The sequence below is a fragment of the Echinops telfairi genome, unplaced genomic scaffold, assembly GCF_000313985.2.
Source record: "Echinops telfairi isolate 266 unplaced genomic scaffold, ASM31398v2 ScPeMD7_6;HRSCAF=24_0, whole genome shotgun sequence".
In the NCBI taxonomy this organism is placed as follows: Eukaryota; Metazoa; Chordata; class Mammalia; order Afrosoricida; family Tenrecidae; genus Echinops; species Echinops telfairi.
Genome location: NW_022103902.1, coordinates 15748703 through 15763986, shown reverse-complemented (window position 1 = coordinate 15763986; position 15284 = coordinate 15748703). Strand labels below are relative to the sequence as shown.

Genomic DNA, 15284 nt, shown 5'->3' with positions numbered 1-15284 from the left:
TAAAGGTTTCCTCCCCGCTCCCACTACCATGACTCGAATTCTATCTTGCAAGACTGGCTAGACCAGAGGAGGTACACTGGTACAGATAGGAATTGTTGTTATTCATTTGAGAGATGCAAATCAGAAAAGCAATGATATATCATCTCGTCCCAGGTATCCTAGAAAGATGCAAAACAACAAGTGCTGGTGAGGGTATGAAGAGCTTTGAACACTCATACACTGCTAGTGGGTCTGTAAACTGAAGGCTTCGTTGTGTATTTCTTGGGGGAAGGGGTCACAATGCCATATATAACAGGCTTTGGGGTGAGAATTAGCTTGGTGTGGTCTAGGAAAAACACATGGCTGGTGAAATGTGAAAATCTTGAGTAAGCATGTAAACTCTTGAAGGAATGTGCGCACATTGACTTGTACACAGCACTTCCTTGCTCCGTATAATCCATAGGACTAGAGGACGTTAAGGTATACTTACAAAATAATGTCCAGTCGACGGTTTTTAAAAAAAAGTTTTCATGATACTTTTGATTTTAATAAAACTATGTTGTTGTTGTTGTTGTTAGTTGCCATTGAGTCGGTTGCGTACTCATGGAACAGAACAAATGTTGCCAGATCCTGTGCGATTTTCACAATCATTGTGTGTCTTGAGAGTCTTGCAACTTAAAGCACTCACCTTCCAGCATGATATTGGACAATATTCTGTTGGGACCCATACGGTTTTCGTTGCCGCATTGTGAAGGTGGATTACTAGGTCTTTTCCTAGTGTGTATTAGTTTGGAAGCTCTGCTGAACCCTGTCCACCATGGCTGACCCAGCTGGTATTAGAAATACTGGTGGTATAATTTCCTGCGTCACAGCAGTACACAGCCACAATTATCCAACAAGCCAATAAAAGGGTGGTAGAGGAAAATGATCATATACATTCTTTAGTCAAGTGGCACAGACGAGATCGATTCTGATGAGATCTCAGATTCACTCCTTAGAAAGTGCTTTGAGAAAGAATGATCTGAGATAGTTACAGCTACCAGTGAGAGACGCAGGGTGACTGCAAGGGCAAACGGGACGATGAAAGCATAGCACTGTGGGCAGGCTCCCATTTTGGTAGTCTTCCGCCATGCCACGTAGAAGCACCTGCCTCCGTATCGCCCTGTAGGTGCCTCCTCCTCATGCATTTCATAGTTCTTATCAGGTGAATTGAGGATGAATAATGCCTGTTGTTATGGTTCTGCCTATGGAAATCTTTGTTCTGATCATCCTGGCACTTCTAATACAACCTTTCTTGTAAAGGTTTATGAAGATAAAAATAAAACTCTATTACATTAGGGTTGCTGTCGCAATGAGGCCGATTATAAAACATTTTGTAACACACATAATCTTATTTTGGTTTTGTGTACAGTTTAATATTTTGCATATTGGGTCCTCATAGAGGCAAGGACCTGTAGAAATAGAATTATACTCAAATACTTTCTTTGGAATATGAAAAGTAACTTAGTCTCTTATCCTCCTTTGTCTGTAAAAGAGTGTTTAGGGCTCAGCCTTGACTCTACACATACAATAGAGAGAGGGCATTGTGAAGTACAGTTTGAGCCTTTTCTTCTTATATGCAGATACTCCACTGCCATTTGCTCTGTGTCTTCCCAAACCTACTTGAAGACACATTTCTTTACTAGCTATTGAAATCCTTTAGAAAAGACTACCTTTGCTTGGGGCAAGTCACAAACTCTTGTGTTATGTTGAGGGCTATTATAGGAATGCTTGGCCACTGGTTGATTCCTGAAGGACAATTGTAGACTCTAAGAGAAAAAAAATTAGGAATCTCACAAGAAGTCATTTCAATTTGCCCCGAAATAGCACTTTTAGGAGTAAAAACATAAGGATGCAAAAACAAAAGTATGATTTCCTTACTTAAATTTTATCACCTTTTTCTGCAAATTGGGAAAGGAAGGAAGGAAGGAAAGAGGGAGGGAAGAAGGGGGTGAAGGAGGAAGAGATAGAGGGAGAAAGAAAGATGGAAGGAATGCGGAGAGGGATGAAGGGAGGGAGAATACTTGTAAAATGCTTCTTTTAAATTCTTCAGTCATTTTCTCTCACTTTAAAAATATTGTTTTGTCTCATTATACAATCCTGAAAGTTTAAAATTGACTGGTTTACTGTAAGAAGCATTAAGCAAATGCAATTTCTGTTTTTAATAACGATAATTCAAATTTCATGTGAGATCATACCAGCCCTCCAATGTAATTAAGTTTATGGTTTTCTCATGCACTTCAGATACCTGTGATGTGCAGTTAATGGTAATTTTTTTAGTTAAGTATAAAGACACCACAACAACGATGCTGCTGTGGGTTGTGTCTGTCAGTAAAGTCAGTGTCACCAAGTAATGGAAATTTGAGGATATTTGAGTGTAGTTTGTCTAAAAAGAGTTCATGACAGAGAATTCTGGTTTTCTAGAATGGTCAAAGCCATAAAGTGCTCCAATGTGTCCAAATGAATAAAGGGGTGTGAAGTAAAGATTGTGCTTTGCCAGCTGCGAAACCTCAGGTATTCCTCAAGCGCTCAGATGTACGTTCATATTAGGGAATGTGTTCTTGAGATTAGACGAGAGCTCCTAAAGCAAATATGATGTCCCAAGATTTCTTTTCACATCGGGGGGGAAAAGCCCACAAGTAGAAGCTGCAGGTGCTCCCTTTTTATTGCACTATGTAAAGAGAAAATGTAAAATGGACACGCTTTTGACAATCATGTTCCCTTCATCAAGCTGTTATTGTTATTTTAGTGAGTCCACTAAAAAGAATTATCTGGAGCTTCTTGTTTTTACTTCTTTGTGTACTTGATGAATATGATTACCATTTTTACCTCATGTTTTTAAAGCCCTTCTGCCATAATCCCATATTCTGCCTAAAAGGCATGTCTGCGGGAGCTTTTCCCCTCTTCCCTGCAATAGTTTCTGGGGATATGACTGCATTTAAGCAGGTGCAGTAAATGCATTTTTGGCCATTTCACTGTCGTGTGCAAGTGTAAAATGCCTGACATAATTAAGCTGAGATTAATAGAGACTATTAGTAAAATAAGCTTGTTTTATGAATGAAGACCTCACATTAATTCAACCTAGCCTTTCTGTGACAAATGCACTTCATTTTCTTATGTAGCACACCATTGTATGCCCGGAAAGTGAATAAAATTTGTTAGGCAGCCTTCCAGAGGTTTACATTAACTGTCTTCCTGTGGCCTGCAAAGGGGACCCAATTTGATTTTTAAATGAACAAAGGAATCAGCCTACCACCACAATGGCCAAGGACTGTCAGATCATGGGAAATCTTTAGTTCATTTGGGGCCTGAATTGTTTTTAGCCCTGCCTTTTTTTCTCACTTTAGAATTTAAAGCATCCTATTCAAAATGGCCACCCTCCAGAGGAGAAGGGAGCGAAGGAAAATCATAAAGAATGGTGATAACCGAGTTGAGGCTGTATAAATAAGCACATTTGCCGTGTATCTGTTCTGCAGTTTTTATGTCCTACTGATGAGAGAAATGGTTTGAGATGTAAATTGCTTCCCTTTGATTGAACCAGGGAGGAGATGTCATGTAACTTAGCTCATCAGCATAGAGCTTTGTGCACCTTTGGTGAATTATAGGATAGCTGGGCTGGGAAGAATTCCTTAACCTTTCTCTGCAGCCCCCTTCCAGTATTTAATAACCACCAAAGGGAAGTACTTCCCTTTAACTCCACTGACTGCCTCCTGTGATTTTAGTTCATTTCTTCCTATTCTGTTCGTAAAGATCTTGTGAAGAGTCACACGGAAATGCCACTGCATTAACTTGCTATGTAGACCAGGTTACCTTAAAAGATAAGTGTTGTGGAAAGCTATGTTTAATTTAGGTTTCAGACACTTAAAAGACTTGGCTGAAGAATGCAAAAGGGAATGAGGAAATAACCTCATAACCCAAGGCAATATTTACCTCAATGTCCCTCACTTGTCTAGATTTGGGATCTAAACCTGCAGGGGCATAAAGCAGAACAGAGAAGGGGCAGGAGAAAAGGCAGATGTGGGGAGTACAAGCTCCCCACAATCTCCAGGCGATTGTGTGCTATGTGAAGAAGGAAATTGTAACTGGGCCTTAAAACAAAAGAATTGGAAATAGGCCTATAATCAACCCAGGCTAATATCTCAACAAACAAGTTTAAAAAAATAGAATTATATCGATAGATAGGTAAGAAATTTAGAGCTGAAATCCCAGCACTATCATGACAGCCTGGCCTTTTTTTCCTCCCCTTCTATTAAATCTACATTTTGAAGGTGGATGGTGCTGACTCATAAATTAAATTGGAGTAATACATACAGTGTATATATATTTCTGTCACTTTGTCTCAAATTAAACACGAACCTTCTCCCCGGACAAGATGATAGAAAAGTTAATTGCTCGCCCTGGCTTTAAATTGGAATTTGAATTTGCAAAATGCTAAAGGTTTATGAGATCTAAATCATGAGGAGCTTAAATTACATTCCTGTGATAAAATATTAATAAATCAATTAAAACATAAGCCGAGTATAATATTACTTTTTTTGTAGGAACCTTGAACACAATAATTCATTAGGGTGTAGTGCAGTAACAATTATTGTATCTTTTTTTAATTTTCTCTTTATTAGTTTTTTTTTAAATACATCATCAGATAACATTTCACAAGGTGGATTGTCACTATCCCAGTGCAGCACCAGAAGTTCTGCCCTAAATAACTCACAGTCCAAATTGTCGTATATTAATCATGTTAGCATTAGCTGCTTCTTTCACTGGAGGGCATTTTCCTTTTGTGAGCATTTGTTCAATGCCAGGTCTGCCATTTTGTGGTTTCTGAGTCTCTCCTCTGATATTGGGCAGAACTATAATGCTACCTCAGAACTGCCATGAGAAGGAAATTAGATAATGTATGTGGAAAACATTTGTAGGTGATAAAGCACTTTCCGTTATTGTGATCACAAATTGGGGAATTCCTGTATCTATAAGGATTGTTTAGATATTACTTAGTAACCAACCTGCTCATATCAAATATGACAGCTCAGAGGTGCAGGGAGGTTAAACTACTAGTCTAAAGTCACACAGCTAGCTTGTGAAAATTCAGAAACTAAATTCAGGACACTTAAGCCAGCTAACCAAGGATTTCCACTCTTTCCTGTAGAAATCCCTACACAAGTGCTGTGAATGTTACATCAAATTTGATGTTAGTTGTTCTCAACCTTGTCTTGTCCATTTGAACTGAGTTGGTTGTTGTTGTTTTTTTGACAGACCAAAAATTAGTCATTTTAGGGATAATTTCCTAAGGGTCCTGGTGACACAGACACATATTATCACAGCTGTCAGGAAGGGGTTCATTTGGCTAAATAGCTACTGCCTCCTCCTGCTGCTTCCCAAATGAATACTCAGCAGTGGATCTTCTTCCTACTGGGTTCTGGAGAGAGCCTCAGATGAGTGAAGGCTGCGGCCTTGGTTTTCAACCCCTTCTCCCTTGTAGTGATAGATCCGGATTCACCCAACACCAATTTTATCTCTTCTGCCTCCTTCCTATTCTCCTGGTTAGCCTGTGGTTTCCATCCCCCTCCTACTGCTCCCCACCCCTTCCTAGTCCCAGGAACCACTGGGATTGGCTGTTTGTTTATTTTTAACTTAAGGAGAACTTTATTACTGAACAGACTTCTCCCAAAGAACAATTCATGGCACACAATAGATAAATTTTGTCCTCTGATGCCAGAGTAACTAGCTCAGCAGGATATCTGCAGGTCTGAGAGTAAGAGACGATGAGTCCTAACCCTGTTTTTCCTGGGGACATAGACACAATAGTTGACAATTTTTATTAGTCTGATTTTTATTCTTCTTCTTTCCAAAAGCAGTCAGAACTCCATTCTACACTACTATTTTGGAGACCGCTATGAAATGACTATGAGATATTTTTAATATGATAAAAGGTTATACAAGTGTAAAGGCTGTGTGTCATTGGGTTTATATGTTGGGCTGCTCATCACCAAGTTAGCACTTTAAACCCACCAGCTGCTTTGAGAGAAAGATGAGGCTTTCTGTTGCCATAAAAATGGACAGCCTTGGAAACCTAGAGGGACGGTTCTACTTGGTCCTGCACCGTGGCTATGAGTCAGAACTGAGTGGATGAGAATGCATTTGGAGTAATATGTGATCTTCTGGGAGTGATCTTTATAGGGGGGGGGGGCAATTCTGTGGAATCTAAAGTTTAACGGACATATTACCACGTAATGCTAGTATGGCTTTAACAGAATAGCCAGTGAATTATGATCTGTGAAAATATGGTCTCTGAAAAAAATATATATCTTCTCTGATCTAAAGGCTTAAAATTAGAATGTGTTCTATTTAAACAAAAAGAAGAGATTTTGGAACTATAATTTAGTCAAAGGCATCCAGAAAAAGTCAGTTTTAAGGAAAACTAGATGTTATGATGGCACTTAGAAAAAGGTACAATAGTTCTTTGAATGAAAAGCTATTGACCACAGTGCAGCAATGTCACAGTTGTTAAGGGTCCTAAAACCTTCAATTAAGAATACAAATTAAGGAAAATATGCTTTTAAGTGAGCAAATGAGATTTGATGAAATCCAAGTACTGCATTGTAGGTAGCCTTACAGGATATTTCTGATTTTTAAAATCTGCTTTTTGGGTCCAAAATATTTAACAAACTTTATGTAGATATGGTCTAATGTTTTCTAATAGCAATACTCATTGTACAAAATCCATTGTACAGATAAAGTAATAAACTCAGGGACTTTAAATGAGGAGCCCAGGACAGAGAGAGCTAGGCTTCAAGCTAGGCTGCTTGTGACTGCTTTTACTTTTATTAATCTGTGCTGCTTCTTATAATCTGTTTAGAACAGGAACACATATACACCCAATAAACAAACAAAATATCAAGGATATACATATATACTGGAGGAGAGGAGACAAGAAAACATTGCTCCTAAAGGCAGACAACACGGAGAGCATGAAGTAGTAAAATAGCAGTTCAAGCTTGATTGAACAACCACAAAAAGCATACAAAAGAACTATGAAAACAATATATTGTACAGGATAAACTGCCCTGTATATCTAGTATCTTTCAGAGTCCCACGGTAACTATTTTTATCTGGATCATCTTGTGTTGTGAATTAGAGCTCAAATTCTGAGCACCCAGGTTTGCAAAATGCTATGGATGGCAGTTACAGCCCCAAATCCATTTGCAGTTTCCTTACATAGATTAAGCCTGTATTGAATTTTTTCTGATCATTAATGGAGGATGTAGTGCCACAGTGGGTTATGTTTTGGGCTGCTACCAAGGGGTTAGCAGTCAAACCACCAGCCACTCTGCAGGGGAAAGATGAGACTTCCAACTTCCTTACAGTCTAGGAAACCCATAGAGGAGGCTCTAGTCTACCCCGTTGAGTTGCTTGAGTGAGTCAGAATCTTCCATGGCAGTGAGGTTTTTTGTTATTGTTTTTTGAGTAGATACTCTTGCCTTCAGACAGAGTACCTTAGAAAGTAGATTACCTCCACCTGTCTCCAGACAGCCCAAGTGCGGGCAGTCTCTCTTAGGGGTTTGCCTGAGTGTGTTCTTGACAGAGATGCCTGGAGGGTCCGTAGTCCTGAGTCATGCCCTATCACTCTCACCCTGACTGCCTTGGTCAGAAGGTTCTGGAATGTCTTGTAAGCTCTTCTATCTAAGATGGTGTTTGTGTCCCAATCGTATCAGTGTTGTGTGATTCTGAAGTCCAACTTGTAACTGTGATGTATTGATTTGCAGCCAATCATGAATGTGTGAAGTTCCTTTGTCCCATGCCTATTTAACTAAAGTCCCAACTGTGAATTCTTGGATGTCATTTTGACCTCCCTCATCAGGATGAAAAGTCTGAGTGTTTGTGTTGTCTTTGTCCATTTTAAGACTTCATAAAATGTTATCCTTAAATAATATTTGAGATTGGAGTCTCTTTTGTACCCTAAAACTATTGCTAAACCCAAAGCAGGTTCCAACTCATAGCAACCTTAGAGGACAGAGCCAAATTGTCCTCAAGGGTTTTCAAAGCTGAGATGTTGATTAGACTCCCACATCTTTCTCCCACATCGATATTGGCGGCTTGGAAGTTTTCACATTATGATTTGCGACCAATTAGTTATTTTCTTGTCATTTATTATTTTATAAAGCATTTTTTTCATACAGAATTTCGTTTGCCCTATAGAGACTCAAGCTAAGCGGAGCATGGGTCCAATGTTAGTTCCTTTCTGGTTTTGTCTCATTTTTGAATAAGTGAGTTCCAGCAGCTATTTGTTTGTTTTTATTTTTTGTAGAAAAGTGACTAGGATAATTAATTGAGAGTACCAGGAAGTTTGGTGCCATAATTGAGCACATTGTTTGAGGGACAGGTCAGTGTTCTAGTGCCATGTCTTCCCCACCAAGGCGTTAAAATCCAGAATTGAGTCAGTGATGGTGGATTTGGTTTTGGTTTTGGTTTATTTTCTTTGCCACTCAGCGGAAACCTTTATGGTAAGAAAATTTTATCTCTTTCCATTTTACAAATGGGAGATCTGATGTTAGATAGATTAAATAACTTTCCAAGGTTTCTTAATAGTGAAAGAAAGAATGTACAGTGAACCCTCGCCACTTCGCGCTTCGGCTTCCGCGGCTTCACTCTATCGCGGTTTTTGCGTAACAGCGCATGCTCTGTCATTACTGCCACTGATTGGCTCATACTGTACATGCTTGATGCCATAAATAATATAATAAATAATAAATGATAATTGTAACGTCCAAAATGTTTTACTGTATTTTCCCTTTTTTGTTTAATAAATTGGGTAATACGAGTATAATGGTGACTAAAGGGTGTTTTTTCATGCCCTCTATGCTCTAACTACGAAAATATTTGATTTTCAAATAAGGAATCCTACTTCGCGGAATTTCATTTATCACGGTAGGGTCTAGAACCGATTAACCGCGATAAACGAGGGTTCACTGTACAATGTCTTAGTCTAGTGTACTTTATATCAACTGACCTTTTGGGTTTTAGAAATTAGGAAATCAATATAAAGATATCCACCTTAATGCTTAAAATAAAAATGTTTAAGCAATAAACTAGCAAATTAACTTACTCTGAAAGCATCATTTTCCTATTATCTCAACCAGAAAAAAAAGGAAAAAGAATTAGCTATTGCAGTGGCTAATTCTAGAGATCAGAACAACTCTAACATAACTTTATTACCCATGTGAAGTAATTTTACAGGTAATAATTAGATCCTTCCAGCATTTTTTCTCTCATTTCCCATATTACCTGTCATTCTACTATATTGTTGTTAGGTACCAGTGAGTCAGTTCCAACCCAACTGTCCCTGTGAACAATAGAACAAAACACTGCCCTGCTCTGGGTCAGGAAGCCCATCCCTCTCTCTGATACACTTGATTCTACTGCCACTGCTTCTCTGCCACTCCTGTGGTATCACAATTCTGTCCTCTGGATCAAAAGGACCCCCTTCAATACTGGTTCTTTTCTCTTGAGATCCTGTCCATTCGTACTTCTGAGATAACTGTACAGCAGGATCAATACCAGGCCGGCTTCTAGCAGCAAGTGACCTTGAATCTCCTCCACCCATGTGGAGCTGACCAGAGCTAGCTGAAACAACTAGCAGTGAGTGACCTGGAATCTCCCACACACACCTGCGGAGCTGACCAGAGCTGGCTAATGGTCCGCTTTATTCTTGACCCGCCGCTCTGCACCTGGTATGGCCCGTTTGGCTCAGTGCCCGCACCTGGCATGGCCCATTTAGCTCAGTGCCTGCTTTGTTCTCAGCCCGCCGCTCTGCACCCGGCACGAATACACCCGGAACCAGGAAGACACCTTACATTTCAGAAACCGGGACATACCTGAATCTTCCAATCCCTGACTACTTTACCTAATATGGACTCAAAACAGCCCAGTCACATGTTCGCTGGCCATATAAGCACCACCCCTGTAGCCTGGGGCGCAACTCCCTGGGCCCGGATACTGTGGACCTTGGGACTTCACCCAGGCTGGGTTTTTCTCCCCAAAACAGCCTGTTGGCTCTAATTCAACTGATTTGGTCTCTGGCACCTCTTGACTACCTTACAATAACACATTTAAAGCCCAGTGTGATGACAAACTTATCAAATACCCTTCAGTAGATTTCTTACCTTAATTAACTAATGAGCTTTGCTTCAAACGGTCCAGGTGGAAATTCCCATCATTACATTTGTCCTGGCTGGGGTCAGTGGAACCGACTGACATTTTTCATGTTGAGGGACCAGCAGACATTGTTATATATTTCCTCCCAAACTCCTGTAGTGCTGCATTAGAACATTTTATCAACTTCATTAATATCTACCTTTGTAATTCCATTTCTTAGTAACCATCAAAAAGCTCAGCCCTATGAGGGTAACTTCTTTCCCAATTGCCACTTCTCATTCTCCTATAAATTACCCTTAAGGTTTCTTGTATCTGTAAAACCTCACAAGGAAGAAATGGTCAATAAATCTAACCCAGCTTCTTGGATTATTGTTTTCTTTCCACATACTTTATTTGCATGGTACCACCCAGTAATTTGGTGGGAATTACAAAAACTGTCTTAACAAGTAATATCATGAAATTCACCGTACCACAGTAAGTTAAATAAATACAATACATATAAAGTCTAAAACTAATCTGTTGACTCTGAAAAGCACAAGATCTACTAACTGCTCTGGAGAAAGAAAGTCTGAGACTAGAAGTATAAAGTGTGTCATGCAGGGTTTGATGCAAGTCCTTTAGAACTCCTGCATACCCTGTTTGAGGTCGAGTGTCCCTCAAACCGCGTGTGTAGTCAATTTGTTGAAAAGGTTTATAATATATCAGGAAATATGGAACCAATATGAAATGTTATGGAGTCCTAATTAATTCCCCTACCCATTTTTAATAATTGAGAAAACAGCTGACACGATTAATTCTATTAAAAATGAGACAGAACCAGAAAGGAATCAACATTGAACTGTTCAGTTATTATAAGGGTCAAAAGTAAAATAAGGAATAATAGAACAGGATATAGGTAGGGTATGTAGGTAGGTAGATTGATACCAAAGGAAAAATATGCCAGAAAATAATCCATGTTTTCCATGCTGTTAGGTGCCATCAGTCAGTGATGACTCAAAGCAGCAGCACGGGCAACAGAAGTAAGCATTACCAGGCCCTACGCCAGTCTCAGTGGTGGTGCTTGACTTCATTGGTTAGCCAGTGTGTCAATACATCTGGTCCAGGGTCTTCCTTCTCGTCCACATGAAAATTATTTTTTATTTGTACTATCTCTGTCCCCTCAAAAATGTTTATATGGAGGGTGTTTTCTTAGATTAGATTTCCCTCTCCTTTAAATCTATGACATATCTTTTGATTCATTCCTTTTTTACCTACATTACATGATTTGAAATAGTTAAGCATTCATGCTGTATGATGAAAAGTCAGTTTTTACTTCTTAACCAGCCACTCAGTTTTCACACCATCCTCGAGTCTAAAGTCACCATTGCTGGTAGTTCAATTTCTTTTTTTTTTAAAAAGGGCATGTCAGTAAAATTAAATATTTGCTCTTACCCATTTTTTTACCAATATATTTTTACATTGAAAAGCTACTCCATGCTTTGCATTTATTCATCTAATATATAGAATGTATATTAAATGGCTGTGTCTTAATTGAGTGATCTAGTCTCCTATTGACATTTAGGTTGTTTCCAATATTTTCCACAATAAATAATGCTGTTGTGTAATACTGTACATATTTTATTCATATGGTATAAATTCTTAAAAGCAGAATTGATGGGTCAAAGAGTATATGTACTTGTTATTTTGGTAGCTATTACAAAATTGATCTCGATATGGAGTTGTGATATGTAGCATACTGATAGATGAAAATGACATCTTGGTGTAGTTTTAATTTGCATTTTTCTTATCATGCATAGTGTAATATTTATTCCTATTATTATGTGTGAATTGGGTATCTATTAATACAGCCAGTCCTTCATATCCAAGGATTCCACATTCAACCAATTGCAGATCAAAAATATTGGGTGAGGGGAAGTAATGAAGTAATCAAAAATCCCTCCTAGGGAAGAGGGTGTGGGGAGGAAAGTGCTATTGCTTAGCATTTACATTGAATTAGGTATTAAAAGTAATCTAGAGATGATTTAAAATATATGGAGGATGTTTATAGATTATGTGCAAACACAAAACCTTTGTATATAAAAGAATTTTTATATACAGGGCCCTGGAACCAGTCCTCTGAGGATATCAAGAGACCACTGTATGTTAACGAGGCATTTGAAGGTTCTGTGCTTGTTTGTCTATCTATTGAAGTGTTGGTGTTTTTCTTGGCAATTTAAAGGCACTATTTTATTAGAGATTAAGTATTTTTCTAAGATAGGAGTTGCTAATCATAAATACTTCTTTTTCTAATCATGCTTAGGAGCCCTTGTGGTATCATTGGGCTGCTAATCACATGACCAGAAGTTCAAAACCAACAGCTTCTATGTTGGAGAAAGATAGGGCTTTCTTTTCCCAGAAAAAGATAGTCTTGGAAACCCACAAGGGCAGTTCTACTTTTTCCTATAGGGGTTGCTATGAGTTGGAATCAACTGGATAGCAGTGAGGTTGAGAAAGGGCTAATAATTTTTTAACTCCTTTTAATTTTTTAGTTTTGTTTGAGTTTCTTTCATCCAGGATTCTGGTCATATTGTTATCTTTATTCCTCCCAACTTTTGGCTTCTACTGTGGTTTTTAGCCTTGTAACAGTTTTATTTTCCTCTTCCATTTCTTTCTTGCTCTTTCAAAAGCCATTTTAGTCCTCCTTTTGTTGTCTTACCATTTCTTTGATCACATGTGTTGAATCATCGACTTGTTTTAAAGAGGGCTTCTTCGCTTCTGTTTGTTACTATGGAAAAGCCTATGCCAAGTGATAAAGAAGACTGCTACTACAATAAATGCTCATGCAAGAAGTAGTCAAGAAGTAACAAGACATAGACCTGCTGCACAAGACCCCCCTTTAAATTATTAATGCATGAAGATGACCTCAACATTGTTGACCTCAAAAGAACTAAAGTGCTCAAGACTCCAGCCATGGTATTTTCATTTACGTTATATCCATGCCAAGCTTAAGAAAGAAATGAGTAATACCACAGAAGAATTGATGCATGTGAATTATGGTGTTGGTGAAGAATTTGACTATTGAAAGTACCGGAAGGAAGAATAAATATGCCTTGAAGGAAGTCAGCCCAGCATATGCCAGCACAGGTGTGAAGACATGGGCAATAGAAGAACAAGCAAGAGATGATAAAAACCTCAAAAATCAATAGAAGGAAAATTCACAGTAATAAATCAAGCAAATCACTAGGGGGTGGGGTGGGAAGGAATACATTTAAAATATATATCATAAAGTAAGATGACAGAGCTAAGTTCAATCTAGAATTTTCTAGCAATACGTCTCGGGATAAACTTTTATTTGAAAAGAATGGTTTATTATTAGGTAGTTTATTAATACAATTTACCAGATTAGAGATAAAAATATAGTCTTCTGATGCCCAAAAGGTATTTGAGAAAAGTCAGGGCATATTATATTATGATACTGTGATTAGAGATGAATAAATTGAAAGCAAAATTTTAAAAAATACTTAAGGGTTTTAAGTCCATTTTTGAATTACAGATGATTAACTTTACAGAGACAAAATGGCCTGTTACTTTAAGCATTGATATTATAGAAGAAAAGAATATTATAAATTGGTATGTAGTTCAAATAAACTTGCAAAGCTGAAAGAATTAATTGATAAAATAAAAAATAATTAATCAGAAAATGACAAAAAGAGATAGATTAATAAAAGCATTGATTCTGTGTAAAGAGAATAACAGTAAAATTTTCTCAATGACATTTTAAAGCACAGATGCAGACAAGTAGAAATACAAATGAAGAAATAATAATACAAATGAATGAAATTAAAGTAATTATAATGAATATTTTACATATAAATTTGAAATTTTGGACAAAAATTCTGAACCCTAAAAAAATAAAAAATGTTTCAGTTGATTCCCATTCTGTTTTTTAAAGTGTTTATTGGGTGGGTGGGGGGGCAAGATATGCATACCAGCACCTCCATCAACCCAAAGTCCACACTGACAATTTAGTTCTCAACCATATCCTCATGTCTGCCACTTCATCAAGACCCCTTTCTAGAACATTCTTCCATCACTGACAGAAACATAATGCTCCCCAAACAAAAATACCCTCTTTTCCCTACTCTCTACTTTCACAAGCAGGAGTAATCTTTGATTTCTATTTTATGTAAGAAACAGCATGGAGTATTTGTCCTATAGCAACTTATTTCAGTTTTTTAGGTGTGATAATAGTATTGTGTTTGCTTTTTTAAAGCTAGAGATACAGTAAGTGATTTTCTGAAATTCATCGATATCTTGCTTAAATCACTATGCAATGCATGGTTCTAGCCACCTATTTAGTAGTGAACCCAACAGATCCTCTAATAGAAAAAGAGGGTAAGGTGTGTATTATAACCTATTTGTATTAACACTCAGGCCCAAAGACTTCTGAAAGTTCCCTCAGCCCAAAAGAAAAGAAGAAATCACCCTTGCAGAGCATTCTCCATGAGGCATGCACAGGAGCTCATTTTTGGATGCTATATATGTAGTTGATATCAAGACACAAGAAAGGAGAACCACAAGTTGGTCTCATCAGCCAACAAACCAGGTTCAGCATTAGGACCTAGTGGGTTTAAGCCAAGTTCTTGGTTAGTGTGACATGAAAACCAATCAATCTTGATGGAAGAACACCCCACCAATAAAATAGTCCCCACCCACCCCCACTTGAAGGGGAAAATGAGAAGGCACACGTCTGAATGTTACCAAGCATCCAGCAGACACGTTACAGAACATGGGAGGTAGCACAGTCAGTGGCACAGTAAAGGGAGCAGTCACCACAATCTAGACTGGGAATTTCTAAGAAAACCCTGGTTTTTGACATGTAAGTTGTTTAAAAGGGGACAGGGGAGATGTGGAGGCATGATTTAAAGAGTCCTAAAAGAATACAAATTAATTACAATGTATGGGCCTTATTTGGCTCCTGATACAAATTAATTACAAAGACAGATTTTAATGTTTCTAAGGCATTGAAGGAAATCTGAATATGAGTTTGCTGAAACTGAGGAAACATCAAAATGATTTAAGTGCTATAATGGCACTGTAGGAGTCCGGATGCTGCTGTGGGTTAAGTGGGGGAT

General features: G+C 38.1%; 1 pseudogene; it reads right to left on the bottom strand.

Annotated features, from left to right (window-relative positions):
• The window catches only part of LOC123521238, a 19934-nt pseudogene extending 10152 nt beyond the window's left edge, over window positions 1-9782 (bottom strand).
• Between the last annotated feature and the right edge of the window lie 5502 nt (window positions 9783-15284).